At 37.0% G+C, this 23,295-nt stretch overlaps 1 protein-coding gene and 1 long non-coding RNA gene across 3 annotated transcripts in view; one reads left to right on the plus strand and one right to left on the minus strand.

Annotated features, from left to right (window-relative positions):
* The window catches only part of MEIS1 (Meis homeobox 1), a 130,944-nt gene that overhangs the window by 26,482 nt on the left and 81,167 nt on the right, over positions 1-23,295 (minus strand). The window lies entirely within an intron of this gene.
* On the plus strand, positions 5,613-6,845 carry LOC115649189. Its single transcript, XR_003999781.1, has 3 exons — positions 5,613-5,683; positions 5,866-5,949; positions 6,630-6,845. It is a non-coding gene; the product is annotated as an uncharacterized LOC115649189 (long non-coding RNA).

Consider the following 23,295-nt stretch of genomic DNA (forward strand, 5'->3'; position numbering starts at 1 on the left):
CATCTCGAACAGCAACAAATGACGGGATTTTGAACATAGGCCAATTTAAGGTCAATGATCAGCACATTTTTGTCTAACATTAACATAGCTGTGCTACACTAATCATGAGAGAGAGAAAATAAATACTAGTTTAAATGAAGACAATATTAAAATTAAATCATAAGTTTCATTTCTTGTGAGAATTTGATTGCTTTCTCAGAAAATTCACTAATGCATGAATACAAATTACTGGTACTTAATAAATTAAAAGTAAAAACCATATCCATGTCTGAATTTAGAAACAACTTTGCCAACATTGTTTTCCTTGATGTTAAAGTATTATTGTCCTTAAAGAAAATGAACCAAAACCACAAATACAGCAATTCTCAGGAACAAATGTCATTTAGGGTAATCTATTCTGGCCCTATACTATAGGTAAAAGTACCACTAACTTGAAATTTAAATGCCAGAGTATCTGGGACTAACTTCTGGACCGCTACATGACAAAGTTATTTTAAAATTCCAATAAAATTATTTGATAAAATAGATTTGACATGTCCAAACAGCACGTTAACAGTTGCAACAGTCTACTGTATTATGCACACATCCACTTTTCCACAAAACATTCCACTGTTCTTTGGCGTTGCCATTAGACGTAATATTACAGAAGACGTAAACTAAAACTTTTTTAAAATATAGGAATTTATAACTCAAAATCCAGTGATCTTACTTCTTACTACTCTGAACCACATAACCAGAAATCTAATAGCTGTGTTATACTAATTGACATTACTGAATTACCTCATCTTACAAACTATGGACCTTCATAATTCAATTTGTTTTCTCTTGTCACTTTGTCCAACAGAACAGAAAGCACATTGGAGTGGACTCTAACACTAACAGAATACGCATATGACACAGAAAAATGATTAACATGATTTTTACCCATCAGTGGTGGAGTATTATATGTAGACTGAATATATCTTATATACTTTCCAATACCAATATATTTTTGCCTTTTGAAAATGCTTCCAGGGCAGCTCCATACTGCTAATTACATCTGAGCTACATTTCCATTAATGACAAGTATACTTTTATGGGCATAAACATGACATAACCACTGAAAGAACATTCACAGAAACTATTCTGAATTATATTATTTGTTAAATGTGCTGATAGCTACTCCTTGCTGAGTTTGCTAGCCACCTTTCAGTTCTTTTATGGTCTATGGTCACAGTATCAATGCCATTTAAGTTTAGAGTCAATGTAATTGCTGCTGCAATTCATCTGTGCTTTATTTTTAGAAACATGTTTGTACTTATATACTGCGCAGCAAACTGTTGTGTTTTAGTTATGTCCATCAACTTGATCTTAGTCCATTAGAAGAACCTGACCATTCAGCTTGAAATAGCCTCAGTATTCTCTTCGAAATCTTACTATGAAGATTTGCAGACTTTCATTTTAGTTTTACTTCTCATTTTAACTTTACTACCATAAAAGGATATGCTTTATTTTCTTATTTTGCTTTGTCACCTTGCATGTGATCTGAGTTGAACAAACTGTGTCTAATTTTATGTAGCAAGCAATAATTACTAGATAGCCTCTAGCTACTGGTATTGAGAACTCTGTCTCTATTTAGCAATTTTCAGTTGTTCTGGACTTTTTTCCAAATAGTCAAGACCAGATAAAATTAGTCATCAGAATAATACAGCCACTGTATAAATAATTGCTTTAAGCGTATCAAAACAAAATTCCTTGAATCACGGTATGTTTAAGGTCATCTGATTTTTTCCATAGTCTAGTTATTGGCTTATTGTAGCATAAACGTTGAATTTCATGAAAAATCTATAATTGTTATAATCACATGAAAGCCAGGACTTGATGTGGCTAATCCTTCTCAGCCAAAAGTTCACGAGGTAGGCTTTTTATACGGACACTCAATATGCTTAAAATATCTTGAACACTGTGCATCTTATTATATAAGCTATTTGTGGATACTATGAGTTATGCCTTTGTAGGCTTAAAAAAAATGACTTGACAACTAATCAACATGCCACAGGCTAGGTTGCTATAAAAACTTTCAAAGCCTTGTTGCATTCCCACCCACTGGGCTAGTAAGGCATATGCTACAGGCAATGGCAGACAACACATTGCAACAGAGATAAAGGGGAAAACCCTCAAACTGCCATTTTATTAAGAAATAAGGAAATTCATTCTGTACTATTGCTGTTAATCCTCTTTTCACATATGTAGCAGTAATAGATGGTTTCTATGAGAGTGCTCCTTTATTAATTTTGTTTAAAAGGGACAAAGACGCTCTTTAAAAAAGTCACTTATAAATGTAGCACTGATTCCGGTTGGCAAATATACCTAACACTAAGATCACTTTGGGATATCAAAGCAAATTGGACCACTGTTCAATAAACAGTGACTTGAGACCTTTACTTTGTTATGTACATTAGCCTCATACCATTATCTCTTAAAAGCTTAATTATTTGCAAACAATTGATCAAGAGGTGAATTTGAGAAAGGAATGCTAGGACCACTGGGAGAGCTGCAACGCATTAGGAAAGCAAACAAAATTACCTTTAGATCTTACAATAAGAATTAACGATTGGGACCATATATAGGGCAGTGCAGTAGCTGAAATGTTCTTTCTGGAGTGTTTTCCATTTGATCTACATTAACACCTCAAGAACGAATGAAAGCTATAAAACAGTGATTATGTAGGGGAAGGCTAACCCTCCTTCCCAGAATCAATCCAACACATGTATATTAGGAGATTGCAAACTAGCTTTCCTGCGGAGGCTAGAGGAAAAGGGTGCTTCCAAGAGATATGCTCTAAGAATTATTTTGGGAAAGTTTGATGGCCTGTGTTATGCAGGAGGTCAAACAAGATAATCACATTGGTCCCTTCTGGTCTTGGAATATATGAAAATAGGTAGCTCGTAGGGAAACAGAAGTTCAGAAGCTGCCAGGCTTACAACAAATAAGGGCTAAGGCATTACTGTAAAATAATGGGGCCAAATTCTACTTTTTCTATTCAATAGGTTGCAGCAGTGTTATAGCGCAACATTTAGCCTATCTGAAACCTACCACTTGTTCCTTACTATAAACCTAGTACAGAAATGTGGATTGTTTGACACTGTTAATGTGTTTTTGTGGCTCTGTATTATTACTTGTAATAATGACTTAGTACAGAAGTGATTGCTTAATAATCCCATCTGAGCCTGCATGCAAATGAAAATTTAAACCTAGGGGATCTGCCTAGGGCAATATGAACAGTTAAGAAACATTTGCAAAGGTAAAAATAACTTACAGTGTTTAAGTCAGAGCAGTCATTTTAGCAGTAACAAAGCAATGAAACTGACAGAGAAAAATGTAATTTTCCATTATGTTCTCTGTGAAGAGTTTAATAAAACTGTACTGAGAGAGTAGCATTCCTGATAGAACGTGTTGTTGTTTTGTTTTTAAAATGCAGCAGAGAACTTGTTTAACCAATCAATAAGACTTCTTTATTCTTTGACTTCAGTCAATAGGTAAAGAGAAACTCTACAGTAAATACAGATGGAAAGTGTCCAGACCCATATCTTAATGATACTCCTTGTCCAAATGTACTCCTTTCATCAAATTTTCCACTACGGACTGCAAATGCGGATGCCAGGACAGTGATACACTTTATCTTATCTGCCCTGGTAACCAAGTATCAATAACATTCCCTCCCTCATTGCTTTGCCCACTATAACAGCACATTGTAATGGTTGCAGAAAAATGGAAAATAATCCTGTACAGAGCTTGCTGCTGAGATAATGGAAGGCTAAGCTGTCCCTTCTCAAACCCCAGATTAGTAATTTCTTGTGACATAGAACTGCCTCTATACCCAAACTGCAAAACAGCTGTAACAAAGCACAGAGATAGAAGCAATTTTCAAGCAAAATGTTATATGTTATACTTTAAAAGGTATGGGAATAGGCACAGGAAGAACTGATCTAATATGAGGAGTTATGGCAACTGTCCAATATAATAACCCTTATCAAAGCATGTTCTGTTGCTTGGCTGAATATGTTGGGAGAACAATTTCAGAAGTTCTTTTATCCTTTTCCTCCAGTCCTCTGCCTCCTCCACAGCTAAGTTTAATGCATTTATAGAAGATGACCTTGAGCTAAACTCTGGTATGTGATGGAGAGATACTTACTCCCCTCAAAAAACTCCCCCTCAAAAAAAAAAAGTCTACCACGTGGACTTTCACTGTATTAACCATTACATTCCTGTATTATGCTATAAAATGTTCTAATGAAATATTTTTGAAATTTATATATAGTCTTATTTTAAAGATTCTTACTCAGCTATATTACGGGTCTAAACCTCTCTGTTCAATTAATAAACAGAATAAGTAGGTGATCTGAATAATACTGACAAATTACAAATCAGTTTTATAGTTACCTTTATATCTTGTTTAATCAAAAGTTTTTCACTGTAAAAAATTGGATAATGTGGGAGGGAGGGGTTTTATGTTGTACATGTGAATTGTTTACATTGTTCACTATTAAATTGATCTATGATATATTTTTAAAAATCCATAATGCTTCCTTATTGTATTTCAGCTTTATGAATTAGTTTTACTGTTTCAGTGAATGCTTTTTTGCCTCCTGACTGCACATTATCAAAGAGACACTTTGTGCCTGCTATTTGCATTACAAAAGCAGTGCATGGTGTAGTCTAAGAACATAGCTTGAATTTATAGTAGTTGAGTTCTGTATCCTCACACATAGTGGAATCAGAAGAATAAGTAGGGTGTCTGCACTAGCAAAGTAGCCAAAAGCATTTGGAACGCTAACAGTAAAGTCACAAGATTTCAACCTGCTTTCTGAATTCTCACCAGTGTATTTAGATTGAGCAATAAATAGAATGCATTTAGACACAGTTTGCTCATTTTTCAGTCTGGGAGAATTAGTTTGTAGGTAAGCCCTATTCAGTAGTGGCTCTAAGAAGTTGCCAAGTTGAGGTGTACAGCTATGAAAATCAACTGGGAAACTGAAAGCTAGATCTTGTTTGTCGCATGGGAATGAGTTGCACATCTAAGGAAAAGCTAAACATTTCACAGCAATCACTTTAGTCTAAATAAATCCACAAAGATACAAAGGAAAACCTTTTATAACTTTTGCACAACCAGTTACATAGTTTAGCCCTGTAAATCAGCTGTACAATGCTACTGTATTGTCTGTTTAGTTTGTTATTTAAAACTCATTTATTGTATTTTCAGTACATAAAACACATGTAGTGAGTAAACATAATAGAAGAATATATTAGTATTAAATACACAAAGCAGACCTAGTCATCCTTTAAAATTATTATTTTATACACACACACACACACACACACACACACACACACACACACACACACACACAAGCTTAATAAGCTAGCCACTTCTCAATGTGATTTTAATAAAATTGTTATTAAATTCCTGCACTGGTAGTTATTGAAAAGTTAACTGTAAATGCAAAATCAAAACATAAAAACATGTAATATCTGAAGTAACTGTGGTGTCTTTCCATATTTTACAATGTAAAGTGATACTCTGCAGTTTGGCTTCTACTACATCAGAGAATTCCTAAGGGACAGATTCTGAATAGCAACTTACTCCACAAAAGGTCTTATTGATTCCAGTGGGAACCACTCAAGGAGTAAGGTACCATTCAAGGTGAGTAAACGTATCCAGAATTTGGTCCTTACTAAGGAAAATACACTATATAAAGTATCTGAGCATCAAAAAAGAGACCTAGTTTTGTTTGGGGAAGCATAGGGGGAGGGGGAGAGGGGGACAAGTTGTGTTTTCCTGAGAAAAAGTGTCTATGATTCTCTCTTTCCATTTCCCCTTTGTAGATAATTTCTTACAAGAGCTGTCTATGAACCCGTTTTGGCATACACAAATGTGAATCTCCTCTCCGGCATTCAAGGAGAGATATGGTATGGCTTAGGGCACTCTGCCAATACTTTTCTGGTGTGCCCCAACAATTTATGCAGACTGTAAGCATTCATTAAGGGGGGGAGGGAGAAGAGAGGTGTGTGTGTGTGTGGGGAGTTCAGCTCATCCCCTACGCAAGATATTACAGGAGCCAGAGATGGAAAAGCCTAATAGATCATCTAATATAGGGGTTCTCAAACTGGAGGTTGGGACCCCTCAGGGGGTCACAAGGTTATTACATGAGGGGTCACAAGCTGTCAGCTTCCACCCCAAACCCCACTTTGCCTCCAGCATTTATAATTTTGTTAAATATATTAAAAAGTGTTTTCACTTTAAGGGGAGTAGCACTCAGAGACTTGGTATGTAAAAGGGGTCACCAGTACAAAAGTCTGAGAACCACTGACCTAATCCATCCTCCTGCTACTACAACATTGTTCCGTTCTTACAGCACATGACCCACTACGTTGTCAGGTTCAGGTTTAATTATCCCAAGTCATGGACCTTCCTTCACTTCTCTTAGCCAATCTAATAGAGCTTACGGTTTTGAGGTGTGAACCTAATTCTTGCTCACACTAGTTTAACTTCATTGACTTCAGAAAGAAGCCCCCACTCTACACCAGCACAAATGAGTGCAGACTCAGCGAGGTAAATGCTCACTTTACCTTTTACCCATTACTCCTAGTTAAATCCTGCGGTTCTGTACGAGCCAGAAGGGGTGGGGAAAGAGAAACCAAAAGTCAGCAGAGGAGTGGATCCGTGAGTGAGGCAGGAATAGAGAGGAACCTTCTGTTCTCTATACCCCACTTCGACATCTGATCCTGCATGAAATGCAGATTGCATACAACTACTAAGGCTAAACATAGTTAAGTGTTTCATTAGCATTGTATAAGGTACTGTTACAAATTAATTTTGCTGGGAAAGGACATGGGGACTGTTAACTTTATTTCAAACAGTTTCATTCACTTACAGAAAAAAATCTGAGTGAGTATAAAATGTCAGAAATGTGAATGGGAAGCACTAATACAGTAAAAGCCAACCTGTTCTTCAGGTTGTATTTTCACATTCTGTACACAGTAGACATCAGCTTGACTGGAAAGTGTTTGATTATATATATTACAATACATTTTGTTAATTCATTACAGAAGTAATTCCTTGCTATTTTGTTAGCTTAGTCTATATAATATTATAGTCGGTTAATGGACTTTCCCTTTCTGAAGTCCAGGGTGTTTGGATTTTTTTTATATATATTAATACTGTATAAAAGCCAACTGCCTTTGAAGACAAATAGCTTAGGACAAAGTAATTAATACAAAAAGGTGCATCCGTAAAATAAGTGACATTATCTTAAATGTAATGCAGTACAAACAGCAATGAAATATTACATGAGTGACATTGAAATAACAGAGTAAAGGCATTACTTAACTTCCAATCCAATTATAACTAAAATTCACATACTTAAAAGCAAGCTTTTTAATTAATCCAACTTCACACCAGAAGGATAGTCACAGATCTCAAAAGGTTAAATCCATCTTTGAACAGTGCTCATAAAAATCTGCTGTCTGCTCCAAACTTCTTCCAAGTTAAAAGCTCCTATCAAGGAGGAAAAATCCACAACTCTAACAGAATGTTTCCGTGAACATTATATAAATAAGTAGTACACAGAAGAACCAAACTCCATAAAAGTCTTCTGTTGTTTTGTAGGGTGAGTCTGACGCAGATTAATTCAGGTAAATATCTCCTAACCAGCAGCCTATTCTCAGTAATAATTCACCGTCCTTATCTGCATTAAATGACTTTACAACAGGTAGGCTTGGAAATAGTCCACAGTCTCTGGTAAATGATAGCAATAGAGGTGGTAATCCCAAGAAGTTTTTGCCAAACCTCTATTCGTGTTCTCTGCTTTCTGTCTTTGTCTTGCTGTGTTCTGTATTTCAAAGCCTGTCTCCTTATACTGTGGATAACAAGATCCTAGGCACACCTTATTGGGTCACAAGATTACAGTGAAAGAACATTAAGGGGGTGTGTTCTATTCAACAAGTTCCCTTACCTAGGAGTTCCCCCTTAGAAAGTAGCACAATTATCTTAAAGAGATAACACATTTCACAGTACACAGCATAACAAGTGAACAGTTTGAAAATATTCTCTCTAATTCATCTGCCTTCTTTTGCGTAGCAACCAAAAGGTTTTACGAACAGATTTACAAACGCACACACACAGCTGACCATCTAAAATGCCAACTTAAAGAGGTTTTACATTTACAAATTTTCATTAGAAAAAGCACCATGGAAGGAGATGAAAAATAAAGCTGCTATTTTGAAATGTTTCTTTGTTGACATCAGAAGTCCCTGAACAGATGCCCTGTCCACCATCAAATATTCACAACATATCCTTGTAAAAGAATAAAGTACATACAACTTATGACCAAAAAAAACATTGTGTTCTTCATAAAAGAAAGATGCATTTAAAGATCCAGAAAAACCTAGAGAAACAGGACTGTTCCCAATATAACGAAAGACTCTTGGAACTGGTACACATTCTCTGGCGTTAATTTTCCCACTTAAATTACAGTGATGGTGTAGCCTCATCTCATTAGAGATCATTGTCCCCAGTAGACAGTTGTGTTTATGGGGGATTCTTGCTGTTCTACACCTGCTGCTCAGGTTGCTATGTGATAAAGAGTGCATACAAACAGCAGACTTGAGCTTGCTGGACTGCAACTGATGAGCCCAGGCTAATTCAGGGGTGATTATGTAGTTTACTGGACCACTAAACCTCTTTAAGCTTGTAATTACTGCCTATTTGAGTAAAGAACATTCAAAAGCAATTCACTGCATCATGCCTGCCACAGCTGGAAACAGGCTGCCAGCAGTCTGTGGGGACATTAAAATCTACAGGGAAAGGAATTCAAGCACAGATAGTAGGCACTAACAGCGGCTTCAGCAGCCAAGTGTGTTCACATTCCATCTCACCTTTTCTGGCCAGGCATACCATTAAAAGTGCAATGAAAACTATAGAAAAGCAATAAAGATGACAAATAATGGTATATAATTGAAAGAACTGCATTTTAATGACTTTTTTCCTTTTATCAGGCTAATTTTTTTTTAGCCTTTTTGTCATGCTAAGGGGGAGGTAGGGATGCTTTTTACAAAATCCACTGCATGGATTTAGAATGCTCTTGTTTCCAAGTATTTTTTAAACAGTTTTAGAAACAAAAAGTGCATCTTGTTTGTAATTGTAAACTAAATGTGACATCAGCCCCCCCTTATGATTTTCCAGCAACATCTGTGTACAAATGATTTCCATTTGAGATAGTTCTGTTGCAAAATTAATTTCAACAGACCCACACAATAACAATGATAATTTTTACTTATACAAAGTCATCTTTTGCCTTGTGCTTTTCAAACAACGAATCGATCCTCATAAACAGCACTTCTCTGAGAGGAGTATATTACTCTATCCACTCCAACCATTCAAAAAACGTAAATTAGGCCCCCCAGATCATGAAAACACGTTAAAAATAATAGACTATAGGTTCTTTTTATTTACCTTCAGGATTTTGAGCTATTAGGGTTCACATTTTCAATCTTTTCTAAGAACTGTTTCTTTTAAATGAGAAATGAAATTCTCATGTAATCACCTGACTTCAGGAACTGGGGCTTTAGGAAAAAACACCAAACATCATGAGACTTGGGGAAAAAGTCACAAGAGCTGACAACACTATGCATTTTACACAGAAATAAATTGAGGCACAGAAAAACTGAAAATCTTTCCTGTGGTCACATAGTAAGTCAAAGGCAAAGCCTCAAATAGAACACAAGTCCCCCACCTGTGCAAGTGGAATCTTGCACCTGTGTGATGCTTCATTGACTTAAACAGGGCCTCTCATCTGGGCCCATGTGCATCCGATTTCAGGACTGGGGCCCTAGACTCTCAATTCCCCTGCTCTAACCGCTTGACAATATTGCCTCCCACAACAATAATTTAGTGTTTTGAGGTCAGACTAGATGATCTAATGATCCCTTCTCACCTTAAAAATCTATAAAAATGTTAATTAAGTAAAACTGCATCTAATACACTTGCATGGAATATACTTTAAAGCAACACAGGACATATGGATATCAGAATCCAACAGTGTCATTCTCATTTTCTTGCTAACCACTCCAGCTGCTTTATACATTGTTTTGTTAGATAGACAGACAAACACACATCAAAAAAATAAAACCCATCACATGCTTTTTTCTTTGCTGTTGATTCAGCGATCACATGTCTGTAAATAAATTAAAAGGGACCGAACCTTAATGAAGGTGAACCGGTTTCTCTTTTCACCTAGGCTTTTCGCCCCTTCTTTTAAAATGTCTTAATACATTCTAGCCACAGTAAGAAATATTTTATATATAAATATTTCTTACTGTGGATGGAGAGAGAGAAGCAGATGCTGTTGCCAAAAATCAGCTATTAAATGATAATATAAAAACATTACGGAGAAGTTTATTCTGAAAAAGTATGTAAATTCCAAGGAACCAAAAGCCACATCAATTCTCTGACTACTCCATTCAAGTTCCAAAGATCTAGGAGCTTATAGGCTATCTAGATATCATTCTCATTAATATTCATTAGGTAGGTCTGCTTGCATTTTCATAAGCTGTGAAGGTAGCACAAGAAACAATCAGAATTCTTTAACACAGAGGCATTATCAATTCAACATCTGCCAAATAGGAGGTATACAGAGCTGAAGTTGAAATTCAAATGCAATTTACCTGTACTAGAGCTGGTTTTCATGAAACCGTTTGCATTCCGATACAGGGCAAGCTATTTAAAAGTTCTCTCTTCTTACACACCTACACAGTTCAGCTTTTAAATCTGATAGTTCATTCTTCAGTATTTTTACCTTTACCACTAAATTCTCTCATAAATTGCATTCTTCATACCCTAGCTAGTAAGTTTTCTTCTGTTAAAAGGGTTTAAGTTCAGTAATATTGCATATGAATAATACAGTCAAGTTTAAACTGTAAACTTAACTAAGCAATTCTGCTTTCTGACTAGATAATTTATCTACATAAATTTATGGTGTGAAATCTCTAAGTCAGGGTGCAGAACTGTGTGTAGTTTTTGATCAGGGCTGGCTAATTTTGTAATTTACATTTACCAGGAGAGAGAGAGAGATTTATAACTCTTAAAAGGAAAAGTGCTCTAGTTAATTGTTTATCCTAATTATCAAAGGAATCTAGCAGATAATATTAATGAATTTAAATGTAAAACATATATGTTTTTACAGAGTAATAATATTCCTACCTAGATCTACTGAGACAAAACAAGAGGTGGAGGAAACCTTTGGTTCTCTTCCTCCCCACATTTCTAGTTCCATCCTTAAATTAGCAGCATATGTGTTTGTTCACTAGACCACAATGTATTGATCGATATGATTTATTAAGAACATTAATTGTATGAAAGGCTTAGACTTGAAAAGCATTTATGGGATCTTATTCCTCTGGGCTGGGGACACGCTTGGACTCTTTGGAGCCCTCTCTAAAGAACCAATCCATTTCCTGCTGAAGTCAGTGGACACACTCCCATTGACTTCAAATGGATTTCAATGAATCTTTATGGGCCAAACCCTACTCCCCTTCCTACTCCGGGCCAGCGCTTCCATTTAGGCGATAGGGCACCAGGATTTGGGAAGGCGGCAGACTGCTCCGGTGGACCTCCCGCAGCCATTCCTGCGGACGGTCCGCTGGTCTCGCGGCTCCAGCCGCAGGAACGCCTGCGGGAAGTCTACTGGAGCCGCGGGACCGGCGAGCCGGCACTGCGCCTAGGGCACCAAAATCCCTCGTGCCGCTCCTGCCTTACTAACACTGCGTAGTACCTTAGATTTCAGTGAGACTGCTTGTGGAGCGAGGTGCTTACTGTGAGGGTGGCAGAATTTGCACACTGAGTAGTTACAGTGAAGTCAATGGAACTATTTGTAGGCTGAAATCCTGGCCCTATGGCAGTCTGTAGCATCATTCTCATCAGTTAAATGGGGCCTGATGGATTCCACCCAGAGTACGTAAAGTTAAGTATCTCCTTAAGTCTTTGCAAGATCACGGCCCAAATGAGCATCTGATGTCGACTGATCCATGGAAAGCCATTGGCAATGATCTCAGTGGAGGCTCCTTTCTACCCTCCGAGTAAGAGAAAACGTGTCACGTTTATAGCCATCTAAAGAGGATTAGGAGGGGGAAACCGGAGAACCCCAGTACCAAAGGATACAATCTACAGGACCCTGTCTTGAATGGTTTTCAGGGGCCAGACACACCAACAACAAACCACACTTGGATGCCTAGGTAAGTACCACCATTAAATAGACAATCAATGAATTTTCAGACAGAAACATTTAGATGTAATGTAGCTTTTAGCACATTTATGATATGATATCCATTAATAATTCAGGAAGATAGCAACACATTCATTTATTTTGTCAATACTAAGCTTGAAAAACTTGCATGCCTTTTTTTCCTCTCTTGATCAGCACTCCACTTTCATTTACAAAGTCCTGAATAAAAGTAGCTAAAGACCCAAGGAAAAAAAAAAGTCACTATTTACAAGTCATAAAGTAACAGGGAGACTGGGTACATTTGATCTTTTTGCATACATGAACCTTTCTAAGACGACTATTCCAATTAAAATAATGTAAAATTCTATCATTTTGATTACACCAAATGATGAACTTGACTATTATATGCATATATTTTATTTAATAGCTTCATTTATTTTAATAACAAAGAGACACTAGATCTTTACAGATGAAAGATTTATTTCATGGCTTCAGTGCAACTGGGATTTTTAAAATCTGTGACGTTAACCAAAATGGGATAATGGATGTTCTCAGGGGCCCCACTTTATAACATTTTATGCAGGGCAAAACTGCATGAGAAATAACAGAAATGTTGTTTACCCCTATTTTAAGAATGCAGTCCGAGCTGTAGCCTCAGGGCTCTGTAATTGTTTTTCATCTCCTTCTCATTTGTCTGACTGGTTACATCTTCAGAAAGTGTGGCCATAGAAATACTGTGACAAAGGCATTAGCTCCCTAAAGATTTATTATAAATGTACTGAAAGACACTGTTCATGTGATTTTGAGGAGACAAGAGTATGACTGCAATACACTTGCTTTATCTGTAACAAACTGTCTAGAAAGTTTTGTTGGTAACAGAAAATTGCAAGAATGTTAATCCCACTTGAGATCTACTGATGAAAAGCACTATATAAGAGCTAGGTATGATTATTATTACATTTTTATGAGAGTTAATTCCTAATGATGAATCAGAAACACCTTATCTAAACTTGATCTTAGATTTGTACCATTCTGAGTAACTTCTATCTCTTCACTTTTTCAAAATATTAAAACTCGTTCATATGCTTCTCAGAAATGTGTGTGTAACATTAAAGTTGTTTATTGCTTGGTTTGTTGTACCACAAACAATAAAAAAAAATTCTTGTAAAATCAGGCCAAAAAATTAAAAATAAAAAAAGCATACACATGATAAATGTTTTATAGAAGATATCTCCGCCAAGATGGCAGCTCCTGATTAATGGCTGTATCATCCTTGGCTCCACCGCAGTGAGGCCCCGGGTCTGATCTGACAAACATCCCCTTCGTCTGCAGCCAATCAGCAGATGTAAGCACATAGGCCTTGTCAGGTTGACATATCATTCCTACGACAATGTCAACGAGTATTAATGTTCAATTATCTGTCCTAGAAATAACCCTCGCCTTTATGTATTGTGTAACTGCACGCGTGGCACTGTGGTAATCCAAACGACAAGGGCAGAAATGCCCGCAATAACCCAGTAGCTGTGAGTCGGCTTTCCAACATTGTGATGACATTGCCTTGCGGTATTGAATGGGGGACTTTTCTTTTTTTGGGGGGGGGAGGGGGGGATTCATGTTTGAAGGACCCCAAAGACCTTTATTACCCTCTTAGCATGTTTGCATGTAAGTAGTTCTTGCAAGCTCAATAAGCATGCTTCAAACGGCTCATATTTTGATTTCACTACTGCACAGAGCTACTTGGTTTTTATGTAGGACTATAAGCTGTTGATTATTTTGCAGTGTCTTTTTATTTCCTGTGCTCAGGTGTATATCATTTACCATCAAACAAAAGTGACAATAACAGCTTCTTCTAGTGCTGTGTCAAGATCAATTCAACTCCAAACAGTAGAGCTAAAGCAATCTGTCCAACAGAAACATTATGGGAAGCGGTAGTTAAAGAAAGTTAACAATAAGACCTCCAGCAGAGGGATGATTTAAGAAATATACACAGGTTCATTCCACCTGACATCTCTTACTGCTGTTCAGATATTAAAATTATTGATCACTTTAGTCTAGACCAAATTCACATCCAGCTCTCAGAGTAAAGACCTTGGCAAATGTCTCTTCCTCTAAATCAGTGTTACAGCACAGCATTTTTTATTCTAATAGGCTGCAGCACAGTTTGTAAGATTTTTGTTACTCTGGCACATTTTCCTTGAACTAACATGCAAAGGTTATCAGCTGTAAGTTATGCTTGCTAAATCTTCTTATAGAACTAACAATCAGAAGGAGGGAGGAGGAGGAGGTTCAGTGATAAGTAGTGCCAGCTCTAAGATAAAGAGTCCTCTACATAATCTATGTTTATTTAGACAACCATCGAGCCACAGTACAGATTTAAAGAACTCAGGTGGTATGGTTAATATAATAATATAACAACTCCTCTCTTGTCAGGGCTCTATTATATTTCTACGGCAAGGGAAATATGGTCAAATTCGCAATGTAAGCAACTGTACAAGTTTAAATATCAGGGTTTTTTGTAATAAAGAACAATTTAATCTGTAAATATATATTACTGGAGACTTTGGCCTAAAAAGAGTTTGCTGTATCAATTTTATATACAATGAAGATTGCACTTGGCAATATTTTGTATCAAAGATTATTCAAAACACCTTATAATAAACATATTTATCATATGAGCCCACTGAACTAAATTATAATAGGATCTTAAATTTATATACAGTATTGTAATTCACCATAAAGGTGCTTTACACACTATAAAGAATCACTTATATGGCATCCCCTCAGTGGACACACACACACACACACACACACACACACACACACACACACACACACACACACACACACACACACACACAGTTGACAGGAATCAATCCACACAACAGTGAAAGCACACCTCTACGGAGGAATGCAGCAACTATCTTAGCAGCATAAGTGCAATATAATATAAAGCACTTAACGTCAGGACATAAGGAAGAATACCATAACCCTGTAGCCAAAGGATAATTTAATCTGCACATTCAGCAGTGATATCAAATTACAATGTAAAGTTTATAAATAGCAAATTAGTTTATGACTCAATTTCTCCTGTTATTCGAGGCCAAATTAACTTGCCTCTTATGTATTCAAAACATTTCCCCCCTTTTTCCTTTGATAATTCACCCCACGGTTGACTCAGTTACTTTATGTAGGTGGAAGTGATGAATGTTGCTGAGTGCCAATTTTTTTTGGTCCAAGATGAATAACCCCAAGGAGTAACTTGCACTGAGTCCCAGGCTCCTGTCAGCCTCATAATTGATGATGTTTTCACTGAAAGGGGTGGGGATTGGGACACATTAGGGCTCAATGGGGGAAGTAAGCTGAGTGAATTGACTCAGCAGCTATGTCTTTTACCCATGGTTCCTAATATGTATAAACTTTTACTGCCAAATGTACTTTAACATCAGAAGGGGAAAAAAAAATCAATCTGTTCAAATGAAATAATGTAATACCAGAAGTTTTAAAAAAGTGAACTTTTGTACTGGCAAGTGTGGAAGAACATTTTAGTCAACTCTGTTCTTTCTGAAGTGCCATTTGCTACTAAACTAAAAATAAATTTGCAAATGTAAAATGCAAGGACTTAAGAGGAATAGCACAAAATGATTGCTATAAAGCCAATGTATCTCTTTCTAATCTTGTTCTCAAATGTCCCATGACTTTTATAACAAAGATGTGCATGGAAATGCACATACTGTATTTCAAATGTAGATTTTATGTCAGCATATTTTTATAGCAATTCTGAGAGCAGTTGCTCCACTTCTTATCTATGCAGTCTGGAAGTAAAGCAGGCTCCCTGCCAAGTCACTGACAGCATGTCTTGCCCAGGTTGCCATGGGTGACTAGTGAGTTGACAACCTAGGGACCCAGCAAAGAACAGTCACTGACTAATGGCTTCTAGATTCCCAGTGACCTTTGATCTTTAATGGTCAGGACAAAAACAAATGACCTAGTTCAGGAGGCCCCCTGTCAAACATGTATTTTAAGAAAGCCGTTATCAAGTAAACACGGATTGATATGTACAACAAAATGAAAATGCTCAGATCTTTACCTTCACACAACACAGGAATAGAAATGTGAGCACATAAAAATGGACTTCTCACAAATATATTATTTCATTTGTCACTCACGAAATAAATCTAGAAAATCAACTGCTGAGACTAATGAGGTTTATAAAAATAACCAAGAAAATACAGGCAATTTTCTGTCATTGACACAAAAAGTTGCCAAGGTTGGCAACTGTGCTAGAAGCAATTGCACCACGTACCCAAAATCTGTGCATAGTTTCTGTCATTAAAGATCTGGTGCTATTCTGACACCAAGGGCTATCAGCTCTAATATGCTACAGCAAAGAGGCTGGGGGCTATAGTAACCATAGAGCATGCTGTCCGAACCTTAATGATAACTTTCATCACTGCATATTGTCACCATAGCAATGAAGCTAGATGTGGGCAAATGACAAGGTTCTGTCACCAGCTCCATATTACACAGCCTGGGCCTGACAGCCTTCAGGACTATTCTCTCATCCATCCTGAATACGCAAATACATTTTCAACAGGCCCAAAAGTAATAATCTGTCCTTCTGCAATGTCATCATTTTACAGGCGCTACTGTTAACGGCGTGCAGTTGTTAGATCCAATGAAAACATTTTGTTTCACTCTCAGCAAGCTCTGACATTTTTGGAATATGGAAGTAGAAAATAAAACTAACAAATATTTGAAATATGAAAGATGCTGCAAAGAACAGACGTGTGGAGGAGGTCTGGGGGGAATGGAAATTGATAAATACACTAAGTGCCACTGGAATGAAGTAGCATTTGGATTCTGAATCGGTGCACTATGGGAATTTAACTGTTCATTTTCTTTGGAAGAATGTTAACAATAGGCATGCAACATAATGTGATGATCTAAAACTGTATTTAATATTTATATTATATCTCTATACAAAATTTTATACACTGCTACTTGCTCAGACAAAGAGATTTGGGAGGAACACAGGATAATTGGTATTGCATGTGAGCCTGTCAATGGATCTCCCCCTAAACATTCTGTGCTGTTTTCACCATTGCATCAGTGGTGCCACCACAATTTTACATTATTCTTCCAAGAGACTGCACAAGCAGGACCGATAACTTTGTCTACTTCCCTGCTGTCATACCTAGAAGTCATTCCAGAAGTGACAAAAGTCTTTGACAACAATACACTCACATTCAGAGGTATTCTACCTAGTCACTCTATCTGAACTGCATCTCTGTTTAGAAGATTCCCACTCAGGGTCAGCTCCTGCCCACCTTACTTATATAAGTAACCCCACTGATATCAATGAGAGTACTCATATGTGTAAGGTGAGCAAGCTATAGCCCTCCATGATTAACTTCTTTTGCCCTTTTTAGCATATATTTCAATTCATGTCTTGTTTTGTGTTTAGAGTCATACAGAATAATCTGATTTAATGTCTTTGTTCCATGTATTCCATAAACTCTTCAGACATGTGTAAAGCCATCTTTTAATTATTCTTAATTTAGACTCACTTACATTTATTGGTTAACACATTCCCTATATCCCTTCAGCGGGCAACACACTTGCTTTTCAATTGCAGATTTATAAAAAAATGTTCATGCAGTGAATTTTCAAAACAGATGTAGCGTACCATAGAAGCAACTAAGCAACTAATCTTCCAGGACAAATGTAACATATAAGAACAACTAAACTGAAACAAAAATTCCACATATACTTAAAAATATTATTGTCTGTAATTTAATATAACAATATTTCTAGGCCTATAACCTTGCACGCAGAGGCAATTTCCCAAGCATTAATACTTAAATGGGTCATATGCACCACATCTGTCATTCTGTCCTGAAGTCTATGAGGCACAACCAAGACTCTGCAAGCCTATTGATTTTTCTAGCATTCGCTTTAATTTACTTAACCATTGAGAAATCCATCAGTACATAAAGGGCAACTGTCCATTACTGCCTCATGTGCAGACATTCTTTCCCCTCATTTTTTGGTAAATATTACTCCTTAAATCGCTGTGTGTTTACAGGATAAAAATGAATCTGAAAAGTGCTCACACCTGTTTTTGTTCAATAGCTGCTGCACTGAGGTATATGTAATGTGCTTAAAGATAGAATAAATATATAGACATTATTACATCTGTGTGCAAAGGGTGGTAAATTAGATCCTAATTACATTAACAGGGATTCTGCCTCCCAGCTTAAATTTTACATGAGCACTCTGTAAAAATTCAAAAGCTCTGCTGTGGTTTCTTTACGACCTGGTGATTACAGCTACTTCCTATGCGGTCACTAAATATTCTGTTTACAAATAAATGAAGAAGCTTTGAGCCAACTTGCCAGGGTAATAATCCATTTTTTTCCCCCCAGCAAACCTTCACCACATAAGCATGGCAACAATCAGAAGCCCTGGCTTCATCTAATTACTCTATCACATAATTTCACAAATTGCCTTTTCACTGGGGAGCCAAGTGCAAAACACGCTCACAGTGGGATTTCAGGCAGCAGCTTTCATTTACTACTCATTTCTTGTTAAATTAAACACAAAAACACCAGTTGTGTGAAAGAAGTCAAAAAGAATGCTTGCAGATGATCCAGACAAGTGTATCTCATATTTATACCATTCTCACAAAATAGCTCATTGGCAAGCTGGATTTTTAATGGCACCGTTACATCCTTTAACCCTCTGAAGTCCTTTGTGTTTCTACAGCAAGCAACTTGCACTTCTGAAAATCAGAAGCCCGGAGCCTTATAATCTATTCAAACATATAATTTAAACTAATATCAACAATGTAAAAATTGAAATAGTGGATGCACGTGTCTTATTGGCCAATATCACAAATGTTTTGTTAATAACCTAGAGTGGTTAGTATCCTGCAAATCCCCTCCCTGTTGCTCTGTCCTACAATTAATAGAGCTTAAAACATCTCTCCTATGTAACACATGACTGCCTGCTACAGCACTGGCAGGGCCAGATTATGCCCTGATTTACACTCCATGTAGCCCCATCAACTGCAAAGGGGTTTTTACAGGGTATAACTCAGGGCAGAATTTGGCTGCTAAACTCTAAGAGCCATTGTATTATACCAATTTTATGTAAAGGACAACAAATTTAATAAAAAATCTAGTTAATCAAAACTTTATACTATACAATACACACAATTCCTACTTCATATAGGGCCCAACTCTGGATGGTGCTGAGAAGCCAATGGAACTAGAAGGCATTTGGGCCTCCACTTACTAATTATCTGAATCTTAAAAAGACAGGATTCTCGTTTAAAAATAAAGCACACAAATTATTTTGAAAATCATTGCCGTGAGTGTCACATTGCCAGGGCACGTGAACTAGAGGTTAAATTACTAGAAGATGACATTTTTACATAAATGTGTACAAAACTAAACACCACCATTTGTAATTAAAGCCATTGCTTTTGTAGCACTAGAGCCAGTAGGTCAGGTACCATTTTACATCACAAACCAGTCCTTTATTGCATGTAGATTTGCCAGCATTATCTGCCCAGGGACAAGAAAACATTAGCGGCAGCTGTCTGTGCGCTTCTACACTGAAAATTCTATTCATACAGACAGGTGGAGTAATTTAAAAGCCAATGTGGTGCAATTTTGATGTGACTAATACCACTGTTTACTAGAATGCTACCATTACTACTGTTTATGAAAACATTACTAAAATTATATTTTATTCATAAGAATACTAAGATTCTAGTTATTATCAGCTTTAAAATGATCCTACCCCAAAGCTGTGATTAATAACCCTCCAGGGTTTACAGCCTGCTGCACTGAAGAAAAGATAGCTGGATTCCAGCTTGGTGAACAATTGTATCTTCACAGTTTTCTGTATCTTCATAAGACAAACTAGAGACGTAGCTCTCAGGCTTACCTGCCAGATGGCAGAAAAAAAATCTTAAGGAAGGAACTATTTGGCTTTAAGGTCCAAATCCTATACACACTTAAGGGGGTCCAAAGTCTGGGGTGGCAAAACCTGATGGTTGTATTTAGGTTTTTCTTCTCTTCTGCAACTGTCCAGGTAGGATGAAAAGTCAGTATCCCTTCTGAGCTCACTGCAGGTAAGCACTAAAACTCAATCAGGGGGTCTTCTAATCATCCAAAGCCATCTAGAATTAGGGTATGTTCAGTTCCATTGTGAATACAATCATTAGCCAGAGACCCCAAAAGTCTGGAGGAATTTAGCTGACGTGAATTATAGAGCTCGCAGCTCTTTCAGTCATGGATTGTTCCACTTCATCACTGCTGTCTTGAGAGAATGTTGTGGACCGAAGGAGTCTCCTGACATTACCCCACATTTAGGAAATTTTTGAAATCTATTATTTCCCAAAGCCATTTCAAGCATGATCACGTTTGGCCCCACAACTCCATTTTTTCCCTATGTTAGGCTCCCTCACAATGTTTTTTTAATATACATTATAAACAAATGCTTTGTTGTTTTTTTTAAATCTGAATGATTTCAGTATGTTAATATTGTCTATCTCATAACAAAAAGTGGTTTATCACTAATAAAGAAAAGAATAGTTTGAAGAATACTTCTCTGGGCAGTTTCCTGTTTATAAGAGGAAAGATCCAGCAATAAATCTTTTAGAACCTACTTTACTGAAATGGTAACATGCTACTGAAAGTGAAAGGAATCCTTTATTTAAAAAAAAAAAAAAAAAAAAAGACTATGGTTCCAAATTGGGAAGTCCAGGTGCAAGGTGGGATAAATTAGATCACTGTACACCAACAGACTTCGTTAGTCCTATTTATACTCTGTCTTTATGTAAGGGATTCAAAATTGGTGTCATTTACATGGTGAGGAACTGGAAGGTGTAAATAGTAGGGCTGGTCAAAAACTTTTCACTGAAGCTTAGTTTTTGACTATAAATACAAAGAATAAAACAAATTTTTGGATTTTTTTTTGGCTTTCTGTGGAAAAACTCACCTTTTTGTCAAAAAACTGAAAACATTTCTGTTTTCCAACAAAAAGTCAACATTCTCGGCAGAGGGGAAAAAAACCCAAAATATTTTCTGACTAGGTCTTGTAAAAAGAGCAAGTTAAAGCAGTCCCCATCCTGTTTTAACTTACACTGAAGAGCTGGAAGAAAGTGTACATTATACTATCTTCGATCCCCATAGACATGGATACAGCTGATGTAAGCAGGCATAGAGGAGTCTAAACTAGGGCACAGGAGTCTAACTCGCACAACTTTGTGTATCACTTCTGAATCTGGCCCAGTTTAAAAAAAAAAAAGAGAGAGCGAGAGAGAGCTTATTTTACATGGCAGATTACCATGCCTAACCCTTCTGGGGCAGCGCACTTCGGCACCTTCACCTGACCAATTAAGCCTCTGATTAGCTTACACAGGTGCTTCATGAAACTTCTTAAAAATTGGTAATCATCCTAGGAGCCAGGAGCTTCAGGCTCAAAATTTACATAGATATGTCATTTGTGTCTGAAGAGCAATGCAGACGCCTTCAAGAACTCTCCGTTGTAGAAGCTGTGTTAGAGGATGAACTAGGCTCATAGACTTTAAGGTCAGAAGGGACCATTTTGATCACCTAGTCTGACCTCCTGCACAATGCAGGCCACAGAATCTCACCCACCCACTCCCGTAACAAACCGCTAACCTATGTCTGAGTTATTGAAGTCCTCAAATCGTGGTTTAAAGACTTCAAGGTGCAGAGAATCCTCCAGCAAGTGACCCGTGCCCCACGTTGCAGAGGAAGGTGAAAAACCTCCAGGGCATCTGCCAATCTTCCCTGGAGGAAAATTCCTTCCCAACCCCAAATATGGCGATCAGTTAAACCCTGAGCATGTGGGAAAGACTTACCAACCAGCACCCAGGAAAGAATTCTCTGTAGTAACTCAGATCCCACCCCATCTAACATCCCATCACAGATCACTAACAAACAACTAATAAATTTAGCCAATGAATTTTGCCTCGTTTCTTGTTTGCAAATTATTTGCCACAATATTCCAATTTCCTTTAATGTATCAGTTTTTCAAAATTCACCAAAATATTCCTGTGAATAATTTTGGATCTGAAATTTGTTGGCATGATTTTTCCCCACCCCAAAAATGTTTGGTACTTGAATTTCAGGTAGTTTTGACTGGACAGATACAGGCGGTCACATTATAAGTTTCTTTCACTTTATTGGATGAGGTTAACCCAAGAATCAGGTCTCCTATGTGAATTATTACAGTACATTAAAAAAAGACTGCTTTCCATGAACATTTTCCAATGTTCATTCCAATATTGTATTTCTGCAAATACTGCTCATAGTAAAGTCGTTTCTGAAAACAGACCACAGAAGGTGTTCAAGTACAATCAAAGCAAGTGTAATTTTAACATTTGGTGCATATTCATAGTTGCCTTTTTCAGTTTTCCTCCAATTCTTAGAAGATTTGGATTTTTTCAAAAAACTATAAAATAATATGTTTCATTGGCTTCTGAGGAATTGAAATTCTTTGACTTTACGGTGGTTTTCACACACATATTACAATGGCTACAAGCCCGGAGGTGGGAAAAACTCTGCAACAAAGTAAGACAGGACTTATGGGAAAGGATTTCTCTTTGAAAAAAAAATCTAGTTGGTCTACTGGATAGGTTTTGGCTTCAACCAAAATGCTTTCACAGGTCATGTGGAGCTAGAGACAGATATTATAGGTCAGGTAGTTTGGATAATATGTTGTTTTAATCAGAAGTCACAGAAATTTCCTTTGTGGCCCAAATGATGGAAACCTGAGAAAAGACGGGATTATAGAGAATGATACCAGCCTATTGGCTTGGTAGGGTACAGGCAGAGGAGTGTCTGTCTGAAGAGAGAAGCGAACAGTGGAGGAATCCATTCACAATCAACTGACTAGAACTTCTCATTTATGATCCAGCATTAGCCAAAAAACAGTCAATACCATGTTTTCCTTTGCAGGGACAATTTAGCTCAGATCAGGAACAACAATATAGAAC

Source organism: Gopherus evgoodei, chromosome 3 (genome assembly GCF_007399415.2).
Source record: "Gopherus evgoodei ecotype Sinaloan lineage chromosome 3, rGopEvg1_v1.p, whole genome shotgun sequence".
In the NCBI taxonomy this organism is placed as follows: domain Eukaryota; kingdom Metazoa; phylum Chordata; order Testudines; family Testudinidae; genus Gopherus; species Gopherus evgoodei.